Source organism: Anabrus simplex, chromosome 7 (assembly GCF_040414725.1).
Source record: "Anabrus simplex isolate iqAnaSimp1 chromosome 7, ASM4041472v1, whole genome shotgun sequence".
NCBI classification, from domain to species: Eukaryota; Metazoa; Arthropoda; class Insecta; order Orthoptera; family Tettigoniidae; genus Anabrus; species Anabrus simplex.
In genome coordinates, this window is record NC_090271.1 from 236,100,089 (window position 1) to 236,110,549 (window position 10,461).

The following is a 10,461-nucleotide window of genomic DNA, read 5'->3' on the forward strand; positions in this document are numbered from 1 at the left end:
AAAATGGCAGCGAGAGATTCAGTTAGGTGGAAATGTAGTAAGCAGTTTGGCCTATGCTGACGACTTGGTCTTAATGGCAGACTGTGCCGAAAGCCTGCAGTCTAACATCTTGGAACTTGAAAATACGTGCAATGAGTATGGTATGAAAATTAGTCTCTCGAAGACTAAATTGATGTCAGTAGGTAAGAAATTCAACAGAATTGAATGTCAGATTGGTGATACAAAGCTAGAACAGGTCGATAATTTCAAGTATTTAGGTTGTGTGTTTTCCCAGGATGGTAATATAGTAAGTGAGATTGAATCAAGGTGTAGTAAAGCTAATGCAGTAAGCTCGCAGTTGCGATCAGCAGTATTCTGTAAGAAGGAAGTCAGCTCCCAGATGAAACTATCTTTACATTGGTCTGTTTTCAGACCAACTTTGCTTTACGGGAGCGAAAGCTGGGTGGACTCAGGATATCTTATTCGTAAGTTAGAAGTAACAGACATGAAAGTAGCAAGAATGATTGCTGGTACAAACAGGTGGGAACAATGGCAGGAGGGAACTCGGAGTGAGGAGATAAAGGCTAATTTAGGAATGAACTCGATGGATGAAGCTGTACGCATAAACCGGCTTTGGTGGTGGGGTCATGTGAGGCGAATGGAGGAGGATAGGTTACCTAGGAGAATACTGGACTGTGTTATGGAGGGTAAGAGAAGTAGAGGGAGACCGAGACGACGATGGTTAGACTCTGTTTCTAACGATTTAAAGATAAGAGGTATAGAACTAAATGAGGCCACAAGACTAGTTGCAAATCGAGGATTGTGGCGACGTTTAGTAAATTCTCAGAGGCTTGCAGACTGAACGCTGAAAGGCATAACAGTCTATAATGATAATGTATGTATGTATGTATGTTATTTTTCATAAATACATTCGTAGGGAGGATGTACAATGGCGGGAACAGCCATCGCTTCATTGCCTTGCTTCATTTGCCTTCTATGTTGCTCTGGTACAAGCATCTGTGAACCGCGGGCAGCTCACTTCTGTAGTGAAATCACGTACAATGTTTCTTTATTGCATGTGTGTTTTTAGGCTGTAAATCAGTGCGTAATTGTCTTCTGTTATAATAATCTTCTGTTGAGTGAGACCATAAAGTTGTCTAATGGCAGAAACCTTACCTTACCTTACCTTACCTTACCTGTATATTGCATAGTAAGTGTGTGTGTGTTGTATTATTTTCGTACTGTTCAGAAGTTGTTACTGAAGATTTTGATGCTGTGGTGTATAATAATATTAATAATAATAATCATAATAATAGTTTTATGTCCTCTTAACTACTTTTACGGATTTCGGAAACGTTGAGGTGCCGGAATTTTGTCCGGCAGGACTTTTTGCATGCCAGGAAATCTAACGACATGAGGCTGAAGTATTTGAGCGCCTTCATATAGCACCGGACTGAGCCAGGATCAAACCTGCCAAGTTGGGGTCAGAAGGCCAGTGCCTCAACCGTCTGAGCCACTCAGCCTGTCTGGAGAAATTTATTATATGCATCCTTCACCCTTCGAGCTCATAAAAATATTATTTGTCTATTTTCTCCGCCGATTTACCATACACTTCAATGCCGAGGTATTTTATGTGCCGTAGTTTACCTCTGATTCTGTACAAACCAAAAATAGCCCCTGTAAACTCCCCGTCCCCTTTAGTTTATACAAATTATTTTCAGCTTAGTTTATTCCGCTTGTTATCTTGAAGTTAAATATTGAATTTCACAGATTTATGTGCCGCCGTTTCCCCGTGATTGTGTTGCACAGAGCCGTTCGATATGGCAACCCTGCTGTCATAGAAGCAATACTGTTTTCTTAACGTGAAATGAACCATAGCATAGAGAATTCAATACTCACGTTTTTGTGTGCATGAGAATTTTCGTGTTTATTTATTTTTCCACTCAAATGATTAAGGTCTGTGCACCCAGCTGAATTCCATACATTTCTTTTTTTATTAAACAATAAACAGGACAAACAGAAACGTGCATCCCTAGATTTACATCCACAGAGCCACTTGCGTGTCTCATACATTTCTCTCTTAAAGTTATGCTTATACTCGCGTTTGTCAGTTTTTGTAACTTTTTCGATAATCAAATCTGGTCTGTCCGGTCCAAGCCTTTTAATTTCTAACTTATCCTGAGGTTAATATTTCGCTGGTTACCTGAACTGAATTCATTTTTTTCTTGCACAAAGAATACCATGGTTACAAACCATACAAACAGAGAAGGAAAGCACAACACTCAAATAAATTTCACTTGAAAACATTTTCCAGTCACAAGGTAAAGCAAAATTCTTCCCGCGATAACGAACACCTGTTCACAATGAGCTAGAAAATGCCTATTCAGAATTACTAGCGAAATCTGCTGGTAATGTGATGCAATAGTAGGTCCTGGGAGGCTGTGGTTAACCGTAATAGGGGAGGTGGCGGACACTTATGGTCAACTGTAATACTGCCACTGGTTTGAGGGTGGCTCTAGACGGTAAGGCACGTACCTTACCACGCTCCTCGCTAATGGGAATATCAGTGCATAAACCATGATGTCATCTGCTTTGGGCATGCATATAGTCTTCAGCACAATAGTGCATTATCCAGTGTGCTCGCTGCACTGTCAATCAAAACGAACAACTGTCGGTGTAATGGAGCTTAGATATGAGTCAAATGCTTTCGATGGATTGTCAAAATCAGGTTGAAAGAAAGGAACGTTTTAAATTATCCATGAATGCGTAAAGATGTATTAAAACTGGGTGTTCACGTGCTCATGTGCTCCTGAGAGCCCACCGCCACTGAGTATGTTAATTAATGTGTGTAATCAATTATTTATCACAACTCTTCTTTCAGTTCCCAATAATATTCTCACTTATTAGCCAAGTGTCACAATGTTTCATAATTTCTATGTATCATTATGTAAATGAGGTTAAATTTAAAGAAAAGTACATATTAGTCCTAAATTATACATATACAGTCAAAAGTGTTAACATTATAAAATTCCCCCCCACTGAATTCAGTATTATATTTTGTGGCAAGGGGATCGCTGAACATGAATGTGATATGTTAAAGGGACCTCAGACACAAAATGTTTAGGAAACCCTGGTCTAGATGACATCAATCTCTCTGTGCAGATCATTTAGTAAATGACAAGTGGTTCCGTAAATTTCATTCTTCACAGGGCAGAAAACTGGTGCTGTGTTTCCTTTGATTAATGGTGAATACTCTCTTATATATTGAAATTGTACCATTTATCAGCCACGAATTACTGTTCATAAGTTATACAACAGTGAGACATATATTCCAAAATTTAGTATAATGGTCTATGAACTGTGTGTACAGTAATATTTTACTCTTTAAGTACAGTACTTACAACTTACATTATTATTGCAGACCCCTTGCATTATCATCGTGGACCCCAGGAGTTCGCAGACCACAGTTTGGGAATGGCTGATATAGACTATTAAACTATGGGAATTTTGGTACATTTGATAGGAATTCAGGATAAAGCTCCACTACAATATGAATATAGGATTCTCGTAAGAAATATTTCACAAATTATTTCCAAATACAGTTTTCACAGGAGAAGGAAACTTGAATACACTTGTGAAATGTGCTATTTAATGAAGATATTTGGAGAAACAAAGCCCATGGGGCTCTGAGTTGAGTCTTACAGGCCTCTCACCTTCATCTTTCCTATCCAACCTCCCTTTTTCTTTTCTCATCCTTATAGTATTAGATTTGAAAGTCGTACAGAGTATCATTTTCATGTCATTCAAGGTCCTTCACTTTCTTTGGCCGATACCTTCATTCTTCCAACTGTTGCAACTAGTCCATTACTGTTAATAGAGGATGGTTGTACAGTAGCACTTGCTCTTTTCACCAGCACCATGAAACAGCATGTTAGAAAAACAACTGCAAACTTCTTGTGTTCTGCTTCAAGACACGAGAGGAAAGCGCAGACCTCTAGGACAAGATCTGAGAAGACTTGTCTATGAGCTGGAGAAGGTATGAGCCACTGTTATATGAACATATTGGTAGTTTCTATCCACTTCCAATTTCCATTTCTTACTGCTGTTGTTGTTATTTGAGTCATCTGTACATACACCAGTTTGATGCAGCTCTCCATGCCACCCTGGCCTGTGCTAATCTTTTCATTTCTGCCTAACTACTACATCCTACATCTGCTCTAATCTGCTTGTCATATTCAAACCTTAGTCTATCCCTACCGTTCTTCCCGCCTACACTTCCCTCAAAAACCAATTGAACAAGTCCTGGATTTCTTCAGGTGTGCCCAATCATTCTGTCTCTTCTTCTCATCAAATTTATCCAGTTCGATCTATCCATCTCACCTTCAGCATTCTTCCGTAACTCCACATTTCAAAAGCTTCTATTCTCTTTCTTTCTCAGCTAGTTACCGTCCATGTTTCACTTCCATACAGTGCCATGCTTCATAAGAAAGTCTTCAGAAACATCTAATTTCTATATCAATGTTTGAAGTGAGCAAATTTATTTTCTTAAGAAAGGCCTTCTTTGCTTGTGCTAGTCTGCATTTTATGTCATCCTTACTTTCGCCATCGTTAGTTATTTTACTACCGAAATAGCAATATTCATCTACTTCCTTTAATACTTAATTTCCTAATCGAACATTTCCTACATCACCTGATTTTGTTCAGCTGTACTCCATTCCTTTTGTTTTGGACTTAATGATTTTCACCTTGCACTCCTCCTCCAAGACTCTGTCCATACCATTCAGTAATTCCTCCAAATATTCTGCAGACTCAGACAAAATAACAATATCATCAGGAAATCTCAGTGTTTTGATTTCCTCTCCTTGGATCGTGATTCCCTTTCCAAATTCCTCTGTGAATTCCTTTACCGCCTGTTCTGTATAAAAGTACAATTCCCAAAGTTATTTATTAGAATGTTTCAAGGGAATTTTAATTAAAGTTTAACCGTTAAAATGAGTGATCACTTTATGATTTGTTAATTAACTTCGATACTCATCCACAGATACCATCATCGCTCCACCTCATCTACAACCATTGGAGCTGTATATGTATATACCAGTTGAAATGTACATGCTTGCACCCAAAAGTACTAGCAGAACTCTATCAGTAAATGATACAACAGCCCAGAGTTTCTAATAATATTGACACTATTCTCTAGAATATTAAAACAGCTAGTCTCTACATAGAAGAAGGAATATTAGGGATACTGCAAAGGTAACCAACAAAGTTCCATTGTATTTTAACCAATAAAGAGAAATGAAATAAAACATACCTAGCAGATCAAAAATAGCCCCACTAAGAATAAATTGGCCTTTCTCCAACACTATGGAAGACCTAGGATTTTACTGTGGTAGAATCCTCAGGAATTTGAAGCAAAGACGTTCTCCAATGCCTCTGTAGTATCACCAAGAGCTCGGAATGTTGTCTCTTGTAATTTCTGCATGAAATGTAAGAGCGCTTCAGAGAGTTTAAAACAGCAGTTCAGAGATCAGTGAACTAAAATTTAAGTCCATGTGAACTGTGAGGATAAGAAGAACCAGAATAGACAGGTTCATATGCATCACCAGAAAACAAAGTGTAGGCAGATATAGAGTACTGAACTCTCTCCTGGGATGATAAAATTAAAAATGACTCTACAAAATAATGATCAGACCAGTTTTTAATGTACAGCCATTGAGACAAGGCATTAACTAAGGTAATATAGAAGATATAAATGTTGATTCCCATAGGGAACTTGAAATATTTGTCCCAAATTAGTAAAAGTATAATACCAGTGTAGTTGGTCCGCTATGTGACATTATACATTTTCCTGCTAACTCATTCCTGGTTGCCAGTGTTTCACCCCAGTGTGCTAATTTGGGCTCATCAGTTGATAAATAGCACACCTACCAAGACGGATGGCTAGTGCATACTGTGGAGGCCACTACGTAGGCTACTTGGAGCCACTGGCGGTGTATGATAAATTTTCTCATTTGGGACAAATATTTCAGGTTCCCTATGGGAATCAACATTTATATCATGTGATGGCCAGGCAGGCATCAATTTTTGAAAAATGAGATAAAGTCTCTCATAATGCACGGCACTGCCGGTGGCTCCAAGTAGCCTATGTAGTGGCCTCCATGGTACGTACTTGCCATGCATATTGGTAGGTGTGCTATTTACCAACTGACATGCCCAAATTAGCACACTGGGGCAAAACACTGGCCACCAGGAATGAGTTACCTGGAAAATTTATAATGTCTAATATCAGACCAACTATACTGGTATTATAATACAGAAGAACTAAATGTGAAGATATTCGGCCCAATGAAAAAAGGAAAAAGAAGTAGACTACAGAAAGAGTCCAATGTGGTAGCCTCAGCTAAAGTGGTAAGTGCAATGGGTAAAGGAAGAAAGGCATCCAAAGAAGAGTCTGGCAGTCCCATGTCAGATGACTGGACTGAGGAGATGGTGAGGATGTGTAGAAGACTAAGTTTGCAAGGAAGCCGAGGTCGTCTGATGACCGGACCACCAAGGAGTAAGAAAGTAAGATGTTGTTCAGATGTAATTGGAAAGGGCAATGTCAGGAAATATGCCTGATACAACAGGGTGAATGGAACAACAAGAGAAGCAAGGATGAGAAGAGGAGTGCAGCAAGGCTGTCCATTATCACCTTATCTAATATCTTCATAGAATTTGCTATTAGAACAGTAAAAGGAAAAACCAAAGAGATAAATGTAGCAGATGATATTGGACTGAGAGCTGATTCAGAGCACAAAATGACTAGGATGCTTAGTATACTAAGCAACACATTAGAGAAGTTCAGGCTAAAAATAAACACAAAGAAAACAAAAATGATGGTCGTTCAAAAAAAGAAGACTGAAGTGAAAATAAACATTAAATTAGGCTGTGAGAAAATAGATCAGGTTAAAGAATTTTGTTATCTGGGAAGTGTTATAACCAATGATAATCAGTGCCTGACAGGAGTCAAAAGAATAATTGTTATGGCAAAACAAGTGTTTCAAACCAGAAAAAGTATATTGTTAAATAAGCACATAGGAATTGAAGCCAGGAAGAAATTTGTTAAAACCTTTGTTTGGAGTGTGCTAACTTACAGTTGTAAGACCTGGACTTTAGGAAAACAAGCACAATCAATACCAGAAGCTGCAGAAATGTGGTTCTGCAGAAGACTGACAGGGATGAGTTGGACAGAAAAGACTAATATCCAAATCTTGAATGACGTTAATGTGAAACAGACCTTAATTTATTCTATAGAGCAGAGGAAAGCTAAATTTCTTGGACACGTCCTACGACATGACACCTTTCTCCAGAATGTCTTTGAAGGAAAGGTCCTAGGGACGAAGTCAAGAGGAAGACCACGTCTCTCATACCTTAGGAACATAATCACTCAGCTGGGTTTTGCTCCCTATGTTACGATGAAAAGGACTGCTGAAGACCGTGGGATGCAGCTGCAGTGACAAGGCTTAGCTTTTAGATAATGGATGGATGGACATCACGGTGGACAATGGAGTTCGTGAGTGGCTTTGTGTTATTCTGTGACAGAATGACGCCTTCGGTTTTCATTCATTTCTTAATCCTCTCCCTCAGATCTTTGAGGCCATTAAATGCAACTTTCCAGACATCTTTTTTCTCGTTTCCATTGATGCTTTCATGGCCTGTACTTATAGACATGATATAGGCTTTTGGGCTTATGCCCTGTCAAGAAAATAAGTAAAATTCTTTACGTTTTAGAAGCTTTCTCGAGGACAGCCGAGATTTTCTTCTGATGATGCAGAGCACAGTTCTCTGTGAAACGTAAAGAATTTTACCTTATTTTCTTGACACGGCATAAGCCCAAAATCCCATATCATGTCTTTTTTCTCTTTACAACTCCAAATCTGTAGAGCCAATGTTTGAACAGTAATAAATATTACTACTCCTAAATACCTGTAATTTTTATGAGTGATGCATGTAACACTGTGGCAAAGGAAAATGAATATTTCACCAACCAAATTGGGCAGATTAATTCTGACAGGTTAAAATAATTTGGAAAATTTATAGAGGGTGATTTGAACAATCAGAGAGATCTAACTCACAGTTCAAATACAAGAATTTTGTTTTTATTTCTAAGGGGTTATTTACATGTGAAAAGATTATTTTCACTGTAATACATATTATATACTTCTAGGTTCCTACTTTTGATCCTCTTTATTTTGTTGCTTCATTTTTGCGTACTGGTTTGTATTGTCTGCCAAAATTTGAAAAAAGTCTTCTCCAAAATACAGTGAAAACTAGTCCAACAACTTGATCCTACAAGTAAATGAAGGGATTGGGTGCGATATAATCCAAATAATTAGACCATTGTACAAGTGTAGGTCTAATTTGTTGAGACATCTTCGCTGGCGGAGGTCCATCATCTTCCTGAATTTAACACTCCTCATCTTCAAATCCTTTGCTTTCTATTTCAAAATCACTATCACCACTGCTGTAGCTATCACTTTCATTGGTATAACCTCCTAAATTAACACATTCGTCCTGCAAGTATGGTATTTCCTCATCAGTAACACGACGCACTGCTCACCATGCTACCATTCCTTCTTAAATCGAGTGTGACCTTGCCACAATACGCGTGTCACATATTTCCAAAGGCATTTAAACTCCCACAGAAAGATCACTAAACATTAAGATACATAGCAATCTTTTCTAAATACTCTGTGCTAAGCGAGACACCAGTTAACTCTAAAATTCACCACGAGATGGCAGAGGTAAACGCTCATAAAACACAGGAACGACCTAGTATGGTATATGACGAAATGCAATCTTTTTTCTTTTGGTAAGACTTAGTACGATATATTTTTTTGCTAGGGGCTTTACGTCGCTCCGACACAGATAGGTCTTATGGCGACGATGGGACAGGAAAGGCCTAGGAGTTGGAAGGAAGCGGCCGTGGCCTTAATTAAGGTACAGCCCCAGCATTTGCCTGGTGTGAAAATGGGAAACCACGGAAAACCATCTTCAGGGCTGCCGATAGTGGGATTCGAACCTACTATCTCCCGGATGCAAGCTCACAGCCGCGTGCCTCAACGCGCACGGCCAACTCGCCCGGTAGTACAATATATTAGGCAGAAGGTTAAACACATACCAGTTTCACTGATCATTGGGCCAGCTGGTAGCAGTCCTCAGAGCAGTGGTGGTTTATAGTTCTTTTGGTTATCATTTCAGGTGGAAGCTAGTGTAACCCTTTTTTTTTTTTTTTTTTTTTTTTTTTTTTAACACCTGCCAGTCTTCCTGTCCCCTGGCAGCAAAAGGCAACTAATAATACTAAGGAGGTAGACAGGCAAGCAAGCACTAAACTATGAGTATCCTTTGAGTCAGGAATCTGTCCTTTCCTGACACAGCTACAAAAACACACAGGCATTTGCTGGTGTCATCTTATAAGTCAACTGAATTTAATTGTCTTATCAATCTACCCTCTGAACACAGTGTAGGCAACATGTACAAAATTCAGCAGAACTTTATTGGTTACCTTATAGTCTGAGATGAAGTACTACTTTGATAAAAGAGAGAGGTTCTCTTGAGAGATAGGAGAAGAGTAGGAACAAGCCATCACCAAACCAGATTCTGCATATTCTTCAATGGTTGGCAGAGGCTCCATTTGTTTGCTCGGCAGGATGGGGGAGAGATTCTCCACGGCCTTAGATGCATTCCGTATGGATGCTCTTCTGACGGCCGGTGATCTCCTTGGAGGCAATGGTTTGTCTTCTTTCAGTGGTTTAGTAGATTTTGTCAAACTCCTGAAATAAAACGAGGTTGAGCTGAAACCTGCTTTCTTGTTTCATCACAGAGATGGAACTTGTCATTATTAAACACAAATATTTCTCACACGACTATACAAAGATGATATTGATATCACTTGTGGTTGTGGTGGTGGTGGTGATTTTTATTTTAGGAGGAAGTATAACTAGGTAATCATCCTCTCTGAACAAATTGAATGGAAAAAAAATATATATATTTTTTTAAATTTATTCAACAAAGGAATTTCGAAACGAAGTACAAAATAAAACAAATAAGCTGAAAAGTTCACTAACAAATCAAAAGGGAATGCGAGTTCCCTGATTAACAGAACACTTACAATTTACATACCCTTCAATAATCCACTGTCGCACGTAAAGCAGATGACGAGATCAGCAGTAGTCGCGTCATCGACTAATATGTGCTTGAGTGTTTCCTGCAGGCCGAGGCTCCGTCTTAGGCCAGAGAGATTGGCGCACTCTGTGAGGATGTGAGCCACGGTGAACTCAGCACCACAAGAACACACTGGGGGGGGGGGGGGGGTGTCGTGCGAAGATCGTCCATGACCTATCCTTAGCCTACACAATACTATGGCCTCTCTTCATGAAGGCCAGAAAGAGGACCACCACACGGTGGTTATCTTCTTAATTGCTCTCAGCTTGTTGGGAGTTC

General features: G+C 39.1%; 1 protein-coding gene across 2 annotated transcripts in view; it reads right to left on the minus strand.

Annotated features, from left to right (window-relative positions):
• Nucleotides 1-9,786, minus strand: part of LOC136877077 (uncharacterized) — a 52,109-nt gene extending 42,323 nt beyond the window's left edge. Inside the window, exon 1 of one of the 2 annotated variants that reach the window (XM_067150894.2) lies at nt 9,608-9,786. The gene's annotated coding sequence lies outside the window, so the exon portion shown is untranslated. Of the gene's footprint in view, nt 1-3,387; nt 3,497-9,607 lie in introns of those variants that run through there. The other variant, XM_067150893.2, reaches the window with a different exon arrangement.
• Nucleotides 9,787-10,461: the final 675 nt, after the last annotated feature.